General features: G+C 39.1%; 1 protein-coding gene across 1 annotated transcript in view; it reads right to left on the bottom strand.

Moving 5' to 3' along the window:
• Positions 1-15,859, bottom strand: part of LOC113119411 (protein tyrosine phosphatase type IVA 2) — a 28,641-nt gene extending 12,782 nt beyond the window's left edge. The window contains exon 1 of the mRNA XM_026288871.1: positions 15,708-15,859. The gene's annotated coding sequence lies outside the window, so the exon portion shown is untranslated. The remainder of the gene's footprint in view (positions 1-15,707) is intronic.
• Between the last annotated feature and the right edge of the window lie 355 nt (positions 15,860-16,214).

Genomic DNA, 16,214 nt, shown 5'->3' with positions numbered 1-16,214 from the left:
TGACAATCTTCTCTCACAAGACCCTACTAGCATTTAGAAACATTCAGTTTCTCTTTAACACCGGAGGTGAGCCAGTGTGAAGGCTCTGCTGTGTCACACGTACATGTTGCTCAGTTCCCCTGCCGCATACACAAACTCACACACATCAGCTGCTTTGTGCATGAACGAAAAGAAAACTGGAAGAAAAAGGAAGACTTCTCAGAAATGACAGTTTCATGTTGCCCACTGTTTTGTGAAATACTGTTGCTTGTTATCTAGAGGAGAGGTCACTGGGTACAGAACTTTGTCTCTCTCTCTCCATTTGCTCTCTTTCAAGCCTTCCTCTATCTGAGCACTTTCCCTCGACCCTATGCAGCAGAGAAAGTTTGAAAGGTCATATGGCTGCTCTTGTCGCAATCTAGGATTGTACTGTACATAGTGATAATGAGCGCTCTATCTGAGAACACAGCAACCCAAACAGGTTATAGAAGTACAGACTTTTTTTTATGTAGCGTGACTGAGCATATCCCATACTGTAAGAGCATCTTAATCTATCCATGTTGCATTAATTTTAGGGATTTGGCACTACTACGAAATGAATTTGTAGGAACAGTAGCAGGAAAGTGTGACTCATGTTGTTATATAAACACAACGGTAATAGGGGTGAGTGTGAATATCTATATCTGATGAGGGAGAATATTTACATATAACGTAACCTAACCATTTATGGCTTTGGAAAAAACCCATAAACCCTAAGAGCCTAACCCTAAGAGCCTAACCCTAAGGTTGTGGGCTCGAATCTCGGGCCGGCAATACCACCACTGAGGTGCCCTTGAGCAAGGCACAGAACCCCCAACTGCTCCCCGGGCGCTTCAGCATAAATAGCTGCCCACTGCTCCGGTTGTGTGTTCAGTGTGTATGTGTATTCACTGCTGTGTGTGTGCACTTTGGATGGGTTAAATGCAGAGCACGAATTCTGAGTATGGGTCACCATATTTGGTTGAATGTCACGTCACTTTTTCTGAAGTTTTGCCTTCGTTCTTCATGATAATTCCAATCGAAAACCTGCTGTAGATATGGGCCAAAGGCTCTGTGTATGGATGCACATTGCACAGCATGTCAGAACACAGAAGCAGACCAGGATTAAAGGAACAAACTGACTCATGAGAAATTAAAGTCATTTGACTGAAAAAAAAAAAGCTTTTAGAAAATACAGTGATACCTATGCTACATTCATTTATTTCACGTTCTTCATTTCTACTTCATAAAGCACTCTTTCTTTATTCCCCTAGAGATCAGTATGAGCTACTGACCCAAAGATCAACCTCTATCAGAGTCTGTTGCAATGCTCTTTCCTTCAGAGCTTTCAGAGGATGACTCGGAGAGATCACAGGCCTTGGGCTGAGGGATGGAGGGAGTGATGCAGAGAGAACCAAAGATAAGAGCTGTGCCAGCTCATGCTTTGCTCAAACCTCTGGCTATATCACATACTGGGGTTACATGAACAAGTTACAGCAACTGCACATAGCCTTCAAGTTTATTTAAAATAAGTAAATCTTAGAGATGCACTGATTGACCGGCCAGTGATCTGATTCGTAAAATTTTTCCCATGACTGGCCCGGATCAGTGACAGACTGGTCAGTCTCACATCTTGCCGATTCTGAGCTGATCATTTTATTGCCAGCAGCATAGTCAATGACATCACAGCCATGCACACTCACATGTAAACATGTCATTGAGTTAGAAGGATTCTAATTAGGGATGTGAATTTGTGATCATTTCAATAATATTTTTTTTTCATTAATGAACGATTACTTGATTAATCATTAACCTTAATGCTGCAAAATGTGTCTACTGCAGCAGCACGCAGTGCAAAGTAACCAAAAAAAAAAAACCTCTCCAAAGGGGTTTTAATCTGAATAAAATGCTACTAGCAGGATTGTAAAATGATGTAAAATGCTTTGTGTATGCCCGGTTGAGCCTTGTGAAAACAAACATTTGTTAATAGGAGCAAAGGAAGCAAAGTTTCCTTACTTTAGCAAAGGAAAACCAGTCTAATCTTGGCTTTTATCGAAATCCTCGCTGATCCCTGCTGGTCGCTGAGAAAATACATCAACTTCGCGTTATGGATCGCTGGAACGGCTTTCACTGTGGATGAAGCGGAGTCAGGCCGGGGTTATCACATGTGTCATTCGTCGAATCCGCTGGCCCGCCATTCTCTAACCCACCGGACGTTCCTAACTCAAGCCTGCAGTGTGTGACGCATTTTATGGAGGACTGTTCCCTGAACCTGCAGACTAGCCTACAATGGGTCTGTGATCAAGGTCTGTTCCATAAAGTGAGGCAGTTCGACTTTGCAAGGACAGTCTGCTGCTTCTGACACAAATGCAGACTTGGTTTTATGTTCATACGGCGTGATATGCATTGCAGCACATAAAGACAGTAGAAGTCATTATAATCAGTAATTATGTCGCCACTGGATATAACAAATGCCTCATGTTCAATGGGTTTTGTTGGTTTTGTCTGGTCGTGGCGGGAGACTTCCCACAGTATGTTTAGGGGCGTAACATTTCACTAACATGCTTGAGGTATTAAGCCAAATCACAATGCACTGGATAGCCAATCAGAATACACCTCGCTTTTCAGAATGATGAGCTTTGTAAAAATCTACACTTTTCAGAAAGACAGGGAATAGAGGAGCAACAATAATGTACATTGTGGAAAATAATGTGTTTTTTTACTTTACTTTGGGTTTAAACACATTGCATTACACCAAATAAACAACAATGTTATTTTTAGCAACGCCATATGACTCCTTAAAAATAGAAAAGTTATTTTAAATTGTAATATTTCAAAATAAGTGTTTTTACAGTATGTCTGGTCAAATAAATGCAGCCACACACTTTCTAGACTTCCCGCAATACAAACAGTGTCATGTTTAACTAATCATCTCATCAAGCCACAGTGCTACATTTTTGGCACACACATATGTACTCCACCCTGCTGAGAGCAAACACCCACCACCCATGCATTGAGAATTCACAGAAAAAACTCCGGACAGCACTGAAGCATTTTTTTCCATCCCCAAAAACACTGAATGAATGCACAAGACAAATGTCCCTCAGGTGATAAGGATTCCCTGGACATCTGCCATCGATTGCAACTTCTGTCTACTTGCCACTTCGGGGAACAGCTGCATACAGATCATCTGTGAATCTTGCACGAGAACATGAGTGTGTAAGTGTTACCCCTTGCCACTTTCTACCACAAAATTGCAAAGGCTTCACTTGTCATCTCATTCTCACTAGAACTTCTGCAGCTTCAAAAATGCACCAGTTACACACTCTCTACTCCTTTTGAGGGGTGTAAGAAAATATCGATACACAGGAGCAGCGATGGAAATTAGCACCCGCCACCAGCCAAATGCGGGTGTTTGTGTGTTGTGGCGGGTAAATAAAAATAGCATACCGTTTCACCCGGCCGGTGGACAAAAAAAAAGTACATTTTCATCCCCGGTGTGTGTACAAGACGCAATAAAGTGTAATATCATCCCAAGCAGCTCCGTGGAGAAAGGCGGTGTAAACCGGGCTCTAAACAGCGGCGTTGTTCCCAGTGCAGTGTTTGCAGCTGAAGTTAGTGCTGCCGGCGGAGTGATATATTTGTTGGTTATTTACAGTTCGTTTTATAGCACGCGCTCATGATATACAAGATCGCGTGAAGAGTTGAATTTGTTATCACGCACAAGTTTCCGCATACTGTCACGTCTCTGTCAAGTTAATTTTCCTCCAGCATTCTGCAACATTTTAGATTATATGGACAGTTTTTGTTTACTCTTGTTTTTAACGGCATAATAAGCAAACTAACAAACAGTATTATTGGTCGCGTGTCTATAAATAACTGCTGTCCGGGGGATGCATTTTATTTCCAGTCTTCAAGTACTTTTTCAGAAGTTAGCTCTGTGGCTAGTATGTCAACCCTCTTCATTGCGAGTAAATCACACTCATATGCGACTAAATCTTCCTTCTGGCTACTAAATGATATCTAATATGAGCCAATGGCTAATAAATACTGATTTTACTTGCCAGTGTGTTAGCGACAAATCGCCGTTGCTTTTTCTCACACTCAGAGAAAGAGAGAGAGAGGGAGGATTGATGTGCTACATTTAAACAATATTCTTTGTTGTATTTTCCTGTCAAAATAACAGCGTTCCTATGGAAGACTTCAGCTTGTAAGAACAGCTGGGTTTTCCAGTAGTGGGTGGAGTTAAGGTGCGAACGGCAATCTCATTGACTGGCGCTCACCTATTATCATCCCGGTTTTGATTTTTTCCCAGAAACACTGAATGACCAAAAAAGCACCACCACCAGTCAATGTTAAAATGTTCAGTTAAAACGACTAATAAACATTCAAACATGGTTATCAAATTTACTTCTAATTATTAAAGTTCTATTCTTAAATGATACTTGATTAGTATAAAGCTTGACTGACTGGCGAGTAAACTAAAATAATTACTAGCCAATGGCGATTCAATTGCCAAGGTGTCCGTAGAGGGTTGTAAGTTATGTAGAAACTAGGGCTGCAACTAACGATTATTTTGATAATCGATTAATCTGTCGATTATTTTTACGATTAATCGGTTTATGTACTTATATTTTAGTTTTTTCCATTTTTTCCCCCAAGTAAATTATTAATAAAGGGTCTTTATCATTCAGCATAGATTTTTAAGAGATTTTAACCATTTTGCATGGTCATATCCTCATCAAAAATATACCTGGAGTTGTTTTATTATGTGTTAGTAATCCTTTGTCGAACTCTTCTGCAATCAAAACACTGACCCATACTCTAGCAAAATTCACAAGGAGATTTCAAATATTGTTTTCACCATGGCAGTCCTTAGAGCTCCTAAAGTAGTTTAACATCCCAAACAAAGCTTAAGGAATCTTTGAGAACATATTTTCACGAAGTATAAGGATAAAACAGAATAAAATTGCAGTGCATTGTATTTTATTATTTACTGGGAAAAAGCTTTATAGCTTATGCTGTGAAATTGTAAACAATCCTTCGAAAAAAAGTGCCAATGGCATGAAACCTGAATGGAACTCACAATTTAAAGTAAAATCCATCAGAAGGTTGTCCAGAAAAAAAAAATTGGGACACGCACAAAAAAACCTTCTGTGTGAAAAAGAGCAGTGAATACTTACTGTGCGTTCACACCGCCAGCGTCGAGAGCGTCAAAGTGGCCGGAAGTCATTCATTTTCAATGTGAGCCGGCGTCGAGCAGCGGCGAGGAGCGGCGCGGCGCGACTTGGCCGTTGAGAGCGTCGAGGAGAGTTGAAATCAGGGCAACTTTATGGTAATGATCTATGACGCGGTTGGGCAGCAACCAATCGGAACGTAGAAGTCCACCGCTTGAGAGGATTCCAGAGAACGCAGCTCCGACCATTAGTTCCCAATCACAATGGAGGACAGGTTGATTATTGCTGTTTCGCGTTTGCAATAATCTATGATGTGTCCCTGTTTACGTACAGGGACATAAAAAATAGATTAAAAGTGATACGTGGACCAAGGTGTCTGAGATTGTTCATTTTAAGTAAAGGATCTTAATATTTAGTCCACAACAATATTTAATGAGGTTAACTTATAACTTTACCCTCCTTGTGGTTAGTCTGCACGAGATCAACAAGCTGTTTGCTTTGCGGCCGCTTTAAATTCAAAATAAGCATTCGATCTACGTCAGAGCGTCTGAGCGCTCACGAATCTTTCTGCAGCGTCGTGAGCAGAGCGGCAAGAGCGATTTTTGACGCTCTCGACGCTGGCGGTGTGAACGCACAGTTAGAAAAGAAGTGCATTTTAAATATACTCAAACATTTACCTCTCTCATTCAGTCATAATTAGGCTGCAAGTCTGAATTATGAACTGGTAAACGACAAACTGATCACATAACATGTTTGTAAAGCTTTAAATGTTAACTGTTAAAAAGCAATGTTATCAGCTTTTACGACTAAACATTTGCAAACAACCTTGTACTGGAGAATCTGCACAAATAAAATTCTTAGGGGCCGTTCACATATCGCACCTAAAAACGCGTGGAAAACGCTAGTCGCGCCGCTTTCTCCTTCTTTCCAAAGCGCTCGGGCAGAAGCGCCCCTGAGGCGTCTGCCTTTGCTAAGCAACCATGACGTGCTCTCTCCATGAAGACCCGGAAATTTCAGCAAAGGATAAATGGATGCGGTGTGGACGCGCCTGGAAAAACGGGCGCATCGCACCGCGTGCGTGTCGCGACCGCGTCGCTTCCATTATGAGAGTGCATACTGCGCGCCTACATAGGAAATAACGAACTTGAGCACGCAAAAGACACGATATGTGAACGGCCCCTTAAACAGTTCAGTAGTGCAGAGTTTACAGGTTACTCTTCATTTTGAAGGCTCAAAGTAAAGTACTCCCACTTCCCGCTGAATGCTGCAGAGACGCTGTTCAGGAAGCACGTGACATAAAACGAGGCCAGCTATTGGCTATTCGCTACTTCACCTGCTGTACTGGCTGAGTAAAACCTCCGGTGGCTCATTACTGCCACACTTTGGTCACCGCAGATTTGAAATATGCACGAAATGAGCCGCTTATGGCAAATAAAATTTATTTAGCGACGAATCGATTACTAAATTAGTTGACAACTATTTTAATAATCGATTTTAATCGATTAAATCGATTCGTTGTTTCAGCTCTAGTAGAAACAACATTGTATCACTACACATTTTGACAGCGCTGGCGTGACGAGACGCGTAAAAATTATGTATTAAAAACGCTGTGCGTTTGTTTGTCGATGGTGTAAAAGTTTGCGAGCCGAGATTTCTTTCAGTGATACAGTGTTGAACAGGGGACTTTTCCCAACGTGTTCCCTCAACCACAAAAAAAACAAAACAAAAAAACACTTAAACATACAAATACTGGTGAATCCTTTCCTTTGTAATTAAATACAACATTATTAATGCGTACGAAAAACAGTGCAGTGTTGGGCTATGGAGTTGAGAGAATGAGCTACTTCAGCTAGAGTCGAGTGTACAAAACTGAAATGTGGCGTCATTTGGTCTTTTAACGTTTACTGTGGGACAACGTAACATGTATAATATATAACCAAATAAGAAATGTAGAATGTTTATTAGCAAAACGAATAAGAAAGGAGGCACGGCATACATCTTGTCAAATGTCAAATAAAATAAATAAAATGACACAAAGTTTAAAGTAAAAATCAGCAAACAATGTGGAACGAAATTAACAAATGTTTAAAAAAAATTCCAAAATCTCCTTAGATAAACAGCAGAAGTCAACAGGCTTTTTAAATTTCTAAATATTGCCAAACCGGCGCTTTTGACACGTTTCCAAACCAAATCATCCGCCATCGTCTTATTTGTCGGTCTCACCTCACTCTTCTTGTCCGTCAGCTAGACTCACTCTACTCACTGGATAACACAATGAATTCTGATCTGTGATGCGACTGTCGTTCCGCATGGTGCATTAAACAGATGCATTTAATTTTTAATAGTAGTGTTTTTTTTTCTTGAACTAAATTATTTTTATTACAATAAAAAATCTAAATAACCGTGTTCAGATTTGTTGTCAAGACCAATGCTGTGCTGACTTTGTGGAGGCCATATGTTCAAGCTCAGCGACAATTCAAAATGCAAGAGCAAATGCCTGAATGCTCCATCTAGATAAGGGAAGATAAGTGCAAGTCCATCCTAAGCAGGATGCGATTGATCTGAGGCCATTTAGCAAATACCACAAGCAGTAAACTTAACACCAGCTCCAGAAAGGTTTATATGCAGAATCACGCAGGTTTCCACAGGCCATGTCACAAGCATTCACATCAGAACAGCTGCCAAGATTCTTTAATTATAATGGTATGGAGTGTAAGAGACAAAGCAAGTTAGATCAAGTTGGGCCACCACAAATGTACACATGAAAAACGAGGTACACATTCCTTCACCAATTACTGTATTAAGCAACAACTGCTTCTGAATTAAACTCCCTGAATTGAAACCACCAATGAGTTTCACAGCTTTGTTTGCTGCATACCTGGACATTACAAATGAGAAAGGTGGGACTTTTGACACTCTCGTGAGATCAGAAAAAGAGATTTGGCTGTGCAGATGTAGGTCTATCACTGGCACTGCCATAAAGAGATTCACACTGTTTAACAAGTAGTAAAAATGGAATGTTGTTAGCTGATAACGTACAGGTAGGGCTGAGCGATACATTGAATATTCACAATTTTGTTGGAAATATAAAATTGAGCAACAATGCGAGTATGAAAACCAAAATTGGAAAGAAGTGAGACTGTACCTGGCCGATCATGAGGAAAATCGCCCCGATTCGGATCCCTGGGCGATCAATCGGTGCATCTCTAATATGAATGCAGTCGATTGAAAGAAAGGGATGTGTTTTAAGTGGAATAAATGATTGGAGAAATCAAGTATGCCACCACATCAAAGAACTAAAAAAAAAAGGTTAAAAAAATTAAACATTCACATGCATAATTAAAACAGGTAAAGTACACTTTACAACCAAGCACTACATACAGCCAAAGACCTTGGTTGACGGATTACTTTTTTTTTAACAATACATGGCCCCTCAGGTAAATATATAACTGTGAACTGACAAAAATCACTATGATGTTACACCTAATGTCACCAGAAGGTCAAGAAGTCACGTTACACAGGAAAACCGGACACAGAGAATGAACTTCGCTCCTTCAGCCTGCTACACCAGAGCCACTCAAGTGTGAAGAGCCACTCACCGATGCCATTCTCAGCAAAGCAGAGGAAATATGGGTCCTGCTTCAAGACAGGATAACACAGAGTGAGAATTAATGGCCCATCTCTCCAGGTGTTTTTTTTAAGTTGCTAAGAGGAAAAGTAACTTTCACACAATTAACTTGTCTGAACCACACCATGCAGAAAGTAACAAAGGGCATTAAAAAAAAGCAATGGACCGTAGGGTCATGACGTTGAAGTAGCTATTTAGTGGTTTAAATAGCAACTCTAATTTAGAATACTGCACACCTTATGTCATAAAGGCCAGAAATAAAAATCTGTGTAAAGCTACTTGGTGCCCTATAAATACACCTGAGGTACACACTGAATGCCACACACATTCTTGAGGCCTGTCTGTCTGCATTCCTCACCAGTCTCTCAGAGGAGCGCTGGACAAAGGCTCACTGAATCTGAATTTTGTAGCTGTATATTTACAACAGTCTCAGAACATAAAAAGACATGTCGGTTTATACACAAAATCTTACTTGTGAATTTGCAACTGATGTGTCAACAAGACGGCACCATGCAAATCACACAAATTATACTGTGACATTAGCCAAGTTTCCATCCAGTTTTTGCTGTTTTGTTAATGACAAAGAGAATATGTGTAAAAAAAAAAAAAACTTGAAATTTGCCATCCAACTGGCCTTTTTCCAAAAACGAAATGATACATACGTTTTGGTCAATCGCAAAATAAAGGTTTTGCCTTTGAGCTGTTTCCATACATAATTTTACCTATTATATGGACTAGCAGCCTGTTCTTAATCCATTTGAAACAAAACTTTATTATATAGCCTATAAGTAAATTATAAGCCTTAAAGCCTACATAAAATGTATTTTTATTAAGGAGTTTTTTTTTTTTTTGTACTTTGTTATAGACTATTTAGATACTTGATCATCAAGCAATATTCATAAAGCAGGAGCAGTTTAGGGTTGTAACTGTGTGGATATTTTCTTACTGGTAAATTGATGTGTGACAACACCAGTAATACTGGTATCACCATGGGAGCAGGGTGTTCCCTATTTTCCTCGCTTTACTTCAATTTTTAAATAGCTTTAAAATTGAAAGTGTGCATTTTGCTTTCACTTTCAAATAGCAGCAATTTGGCGTGGCGTAATGCAATTGTTAATTTTTAGTTTGTTTTAATTTTCCCTCTTTTCCCGCATTTTACTTTCACTTTTGAGTTAGCAGTTGAGCGTCAATTTCTTGAATGCGACAACAAAATACAACACCAAACTCACTTTAGTCTATTTATAAAACATATAACTTATTAACAAAAATAAAAATACACCATGTTACAGGGCAGGCTATGCGTAATATAAAATAAATAACTTTTAAATAGCATAAAGTTTAAATAGGTATACAAAACTGGAAAAAGGCTAAGTATAGATGTATAATATGCAACCAAATAAATAAGAAACGTAGAACGTTTATTAGCAAATTAATAAGAAAGTTTGGAGGCACGGCATATTCCTTGATGTCAAATAAAATAAATAAATGACAAAGTTTAAATAAAGTAAAAATCAGCGAACAATGTGGAACCAATTAAATAAGAAACGAATGTTTAAAAAAAACTTCCAAAATCACCTTTGATAAATGGCAAAAGTAAACAGGCTTTTCAAAATCCAAAATATTGCCAAACAGGCGCTTTTACATTTCATCTAGAAACTAAACCGCCATCGTCTGGTCTGTCTCACCTCACTCTTGTCAGTCAGCTCAACTCATTCTCCTCACTGGATAAATGACATCTGATCTGTGATACGATTATCATTTGGCATGCCGCATTGGGCAGCCACATTCAGTTTTTAATTGTAATGTCTGTTCTTTTAATGAACTAAATGATTTGTATTACTACAAAAATAATTCAACACTGGCCAAGTGACTTGCACAGTGTTGCAGCTTAACACCAATATTAACGTCACCACTGTCTATCATGGCAAGCGATTTAGTTCATTTCATTTATTTTATAAATCCATCTTCCACCTGCATGTCTTCCAGTTCCCAGTAGTCAGAATGAAGTGAGACAAAAGGTCTTACATTTGAAATCTGGATATATTTATCTTACAAAAAGACATGGATTCGCTACAGGGGGCCTTTATTCACCCCCTCGGAGCCATGTGAGTGACATTTTATATTACAGATGTGCACAATTTATTTCATGTCTTCTGAACAGTTGACATCAAACACCAGCTTACCCCACTGAAAGGCTTGGAAGAGCAAGGATCATTTTTAGTATAACTTTGATTAGACTATTCTGAAAGAGCAAAGTCACATACACCTAAGATGCTTCGAGGGTGAGTAGAAGCTGGAAGAATTTTAATTCTCAGGTGAACTAGCCCTTTAATGCAATTTTGAACTACAAAGAAAGTGTTTTAAAAGTCAGCAACAAAACGAACACAGACACTGCTTATAAGGAAATCCTGTCATGTGATACCACATTTATTTGCGTTAAATCCCATTTTCTCATCATAAAGTGTTACCAAAATAATTTTTCAACATCTGAAGTATCGATATAGAATTTATGAGCTAAAGTTCAATGAAAAAGATTGTTTGGACACATGAGAAATTTTATTGAAAAATTGCATTTCCATCAGCTATGTCTGTAAAAATTTTCAAGCACTAAATATTTTTTGGCAAAAAATCCTTGGATGGAAACCTGGCTTGTGATACATTGTGCTGTTTCTGACTGCATCAAATTAGTTTGATAATGATAAGCCATAATATCGTCACAAATCTAATTAGCTTTGAGGTCAGCTCAAGACAGCAGCCGACATTTTTTCTGCTGAAAGCAGGTGGTATGAAAATATGCATCAAAAAGACAGCAGTGTGCAGGAAAGAGAGAAATCTGCTGCCAAAGCCAGGGGTTCAGTGCAGTGCTAATCTCACTCTACAGACAAGGTAATAAGGTACAGCCAGAAGCCATCACCATTCTTGTGTTGTGCTTTGCAAAGTCACAATGTTCCTCAAAAATAGGAAGCCATCTTAAAAGGGAATGAATTCAATAAGGTAGGCTATTTGTTTCATGCACCTGCTGCTTTTGTCTTCCCTGTCATATGTCAAACAATTAGATTAAAAAATGGCAAAGACATAGAAGTGATTCTTTGGAAACAGTAAAAAAATAAAAAAAATAAAATAAAAGGATCACATGCACCTTGCAAGCTACCGGTGGTCAAGTTACAGATGCACTGAAGTAAATTAGGCTAACACAACCACCACTTAAGTGCTTCTGCATCAGCATTGTAATTTGATTTCTTAAAAGTTGTGAGCCAAAACAATGTCTTAACAAACAAAAAAATCCTCTTAGATTAACAAACTTTCAGGGCTTTACAAATGTTTGCTTAAAAGCGAACCATAAAAATGTTCTTAAAGAATGACTTTAAAAAAGGCCTACTCTTTATCAGCTGGTGCAATTCAAGTTGCAACAATGGCTGACGAAACTCATGTGCAAAATAAGGTAAAACCCAAGGACCCCAAAAAACTATCTCACCACCGACCACCATATTAGTGTTTTGAAGAAGCGCTGTGAGAAGACAAGAAGCCGCTCAGTGGAAACTCCGCTAAGAGGGTGGGAACTCCTGTAAATGCCGCCACAAACCGACCCACTTCCTGTCAGCCTGCTGCTTACGCTATTGTGACTGTAAACTTAATAGAATGACTCAAATGACAAGACAGACAGTATATGTTATTCAACAAAGACATCTTGAGGATTGACGGTCTTCTGAAAGGCCACATCATGCAGCGTCTGTGAAAGCCATGCAGAGGGAGCAGATGTCTGTCAGGTCAGGATGAGACTGTGTTGAGCACCGTGCTCATTCATCAAGGGTTAGCAGTGCTCCTGCTGGGCTTGCAATACTGGCTCAAAGGCTACAACAACTCCTTCAATATTTAAGCAGACAGGCTGAAAAGACAGTGGGAGGAATGGGAGTCATGCTGTTGCCAGTTGTGTAGATGTTTAAGGAGATCCTGCTGTGAGGCACAACTCGATCCATGTTTGTTAAAAAGCTGTGAACTACTGCTACCAGTGACATTTAACATGCTGGCCAGTAAGAGTGGCTACTAACAGCTCTGATCAATCAAAATGCCAAACCAGCTATAAATATGGTCTAAACACATCTAATGCTGATCAAAAAGCCATGTTTGTACTTTAGTGTTTTGAAAGGTTATCAGGCGTATCAGGTGACAGATTTTATTAGTTAATAATGAGAAAGCATTCAGCATACTTTTCAAAATACCAAGGCCTCTAGAGCTAAAGCAGTACCATGCTGGAGGTCTACCTATACTGTGGCCATGTTCCCACAGGAGTCCTGTATTTGATCAATAATACAGGTGCATTCACACAAATTTTGGTTATTTACGGGACTGACAGGCATTCTGTATCCAAACTCAAAACTGTATTTTCTGCGAAGCCCTGCCATGTGAACAGAACCATACAGGACAACTAGAACCCATGAGTATAGGCAGGGATGCACACAGAAAATATCAGCTGTTCATAAAAAAAAGATACTAAAGATGGAATTCACACACAGTTCCATTTAAACTCCTTTTCGACTTAATCTGTTCTTGAAAGCAACCAATGTAAAGATGAAACTTCAGATAGTCTTTAGCCTATAGAATGGCTAAAGCAGTACAATAGTCTGATTCATGAACAAACTTTTATGAGCTGCTTTTTAAATTAATAAATAAACAAAACAAAAACATTCACATTCGTTATTGTTCTCAATTAATCTGGCAAATCCTTCACTGAATTAACTCCATAAATCATTGGCGCAGTTACAAAAACGGAGTTAACATCTGACTTATAACAGCAATTTGTGATGAGTATTCCTGCTTCATGAAACTCAAATTGTGTAAATACTGATTAATTGTTAATGGAACAATGTATAGCCTATTACAGATCTGCAAGTTAAAATACTTTAATAAAAACATAAGTGCTATAGAAACATTGTATTGGTAGACAACACAATGAAGATTCAGACCAACCCTCTACATTGCGAGTAATTCACTCACATATGCAACTAAATCTTCACTATGGTGAGTAAATTATGTCTAATATTAGCCACTGGCTAATAAATTCACAGATTTTACTTGCCAGTGTGTGAGTTGGAGGCTCAGTATAAGTTTAGCACAAATATATTTTCACTCACCAAACACACTGACTGAGTGCTTCAGAGTTTCATCTGTCAAGCAATCTGTGCTATTTTTCACCTGTATTTAACGTACCATTAACTCTAGTGTAAAGATGCATGACTCGCCAAAAATAAAAATGGGGTCACTTCAAAATAACCTAGTTGTCAATCAAGCATCTAGCATCAATCTAGCATCAAGAAAATGCACGTAATGGATCTAAATAAAAAAGGAAACTATCCAAGATTTTGTTTACTTAAGTTATTTTGCTCATATTTATCTAAATTTGTCCCAATGTAGCACACAGACATTTGGTCAATCTACCAACATATGTACATTGTATGGTGATAAAATACACTGTAGCATTATCATATTCAGACACCCTATAAATATATTCTCCAATAAATATGCCCACACAAAGGTATTCATTTTATAATTCACTGTAGATAAGGGATAGTCAAAGTGATAAAAAGCAACCTTGTCACAGTTTCAGCACTACAAACAACTGAGCTTCACCCTACAGCAAAACAAAAACCCTGTCAAGTGAAATTGCATCTAATATTATCCAGATACCAAGTTCTAAAACATGTCCTGACTTGTTCCCACCTGGCAATTTTACAACTTCCAGATTGTGTCATGAATGCCTGCATGTCCATCTCAAAGACAAGAAGGCATAATCCACTGACCAACACCTATACAGTTTCCTTGTATTAATTACACAGGAACAGGATGAAAACAGGTGGAGCCAGGTGACTCATTAAACATTATACAGGGCACCTGGATTCCACATTTAGGGTCATGTCATGCCATCAATAAGCATTTCATTCTGGGAACCGGCTGAAATCATATTCCACCCATACATCATCTTACCTGTTCTACAAGTATGACATTTCGATACTGATAATAAATAGTTCACAACGCAGTTTAGGACTAATGCTAGGTCATCAGCTTACAGTTTAACCAAGTGCTGGATACGGGAACGATCACGAGTCGACCCTATTTCAAAGGGAAACCAGAAGTCAGTTTCAGAGTTAAAATGAAGCAAACGTGAATAAGAAGAATCTGATTAACGTTACACGCACGTGAACTGGCATGGCTTGTGTGGCAAATTTTGTGGTACACTGAAAATAAACTCAAATTACTGACTCTAATCTTCCACGTTTTGCATAAGCATTGAAACACTGAAATCAGGAACATTCTGGAGTGTGACGATAAAGTGTTATCTGGCTGGACTTAACGTTACAGTTTTAACATTAGCTCGCTGGCTAACAATTCAATCTCACTCTCTCTGACCCTCGCAGCCGCTCAAATCGTGCAAAATGACCAAGTGACCACTGTGTTTTATGTCCAGACACAGAATTAACCATTTGTCCAAATTTGTAATCACAGTTGTAAACTGTCCGAGTAACTTCTTGACACGGTCTCTGGCCGTTGGTGAAACCGCTAGCAAGCGGCTAGTCAGCGTATTCCAGGAAAGCTGGACAGCCTGACGAGAACCCCAGACCTTTAATTTATCGACAAAAAATATAGAAATAACCGAAAACACTCCCCTTGACCCCGTTAAACAACACGTCTAGCCGTCAAACCGAATAAAACAGGCAAGTATGGAGTTTCCGTTCAAACGTACGCGGGCAAATGGCTGCCACCCTCGCGAGCTCCTTCACCGGCTGAAGCGTGAGCTTTCACAGCTAACGTTACACTAGAAACGGTCAAACAAGCGTCTCAGGTAGTAGTTATTAACGTCCTCCTGGCATATTAGAGGCGGAAGGCGAGTGATAATAGGGGATACTTACAAAGAACAGGCCAACCATTGAAATCCCTTGGCAAACCCCGGAGAAAGTGCACGTAGAACCGCTGTGAGGGTGAAGTCGTGTTTTCTTTCTCTCAGTAAAAACTGAATTGAGATGAAACGGAGTGGGAGGAGTCAAGCAGCGACTGCGTCACCTTTGCGCACGAGCCTGTTGACGTTTTACGAGGACTGTATATTCCAGTACTTTGTGTATTATTTAATTCAAGAAAACAAATGTGACCGACTATCTAGTTTGGAAGTATTAGTTTTGTTTCTGGTTTATATAGTCACAAAATGTAGAGATGAATCATTATAGGTGTGAAATACTTATGAAGCAGTTTAGCCACCTTGATATGATCACTTGTGACCCTGCAAGGAAAACTAAAATGGATGTACACTCCCCCTGGTGTTAGTCACAAATTTCTGTACAAAGCTGAATGTGCTGAAAAATATACTTTTTTATATTCTTCCGCCTAACAAAACCTAGTGTAGTGCATAATTTGTCAGTGCA

Source organism: Carassius auratus, chromosome 19 (genome assembly GCF_003368295.1).
Source record: "Carassius auratus strain Wakin chromosome 19, ASM336829v1, whole genome shotgun sequence".
NCBI classification, from domain to species: domain Eukaryota; kingdom Metazoa; phylum Chordata; class Actinopteri; order Cypriniformes; family Cyprinidae; genus Carassius; species Carassius auratus.
This window is presented reverse-complemented; position numbering and strand designations above follow the sequence as displayed.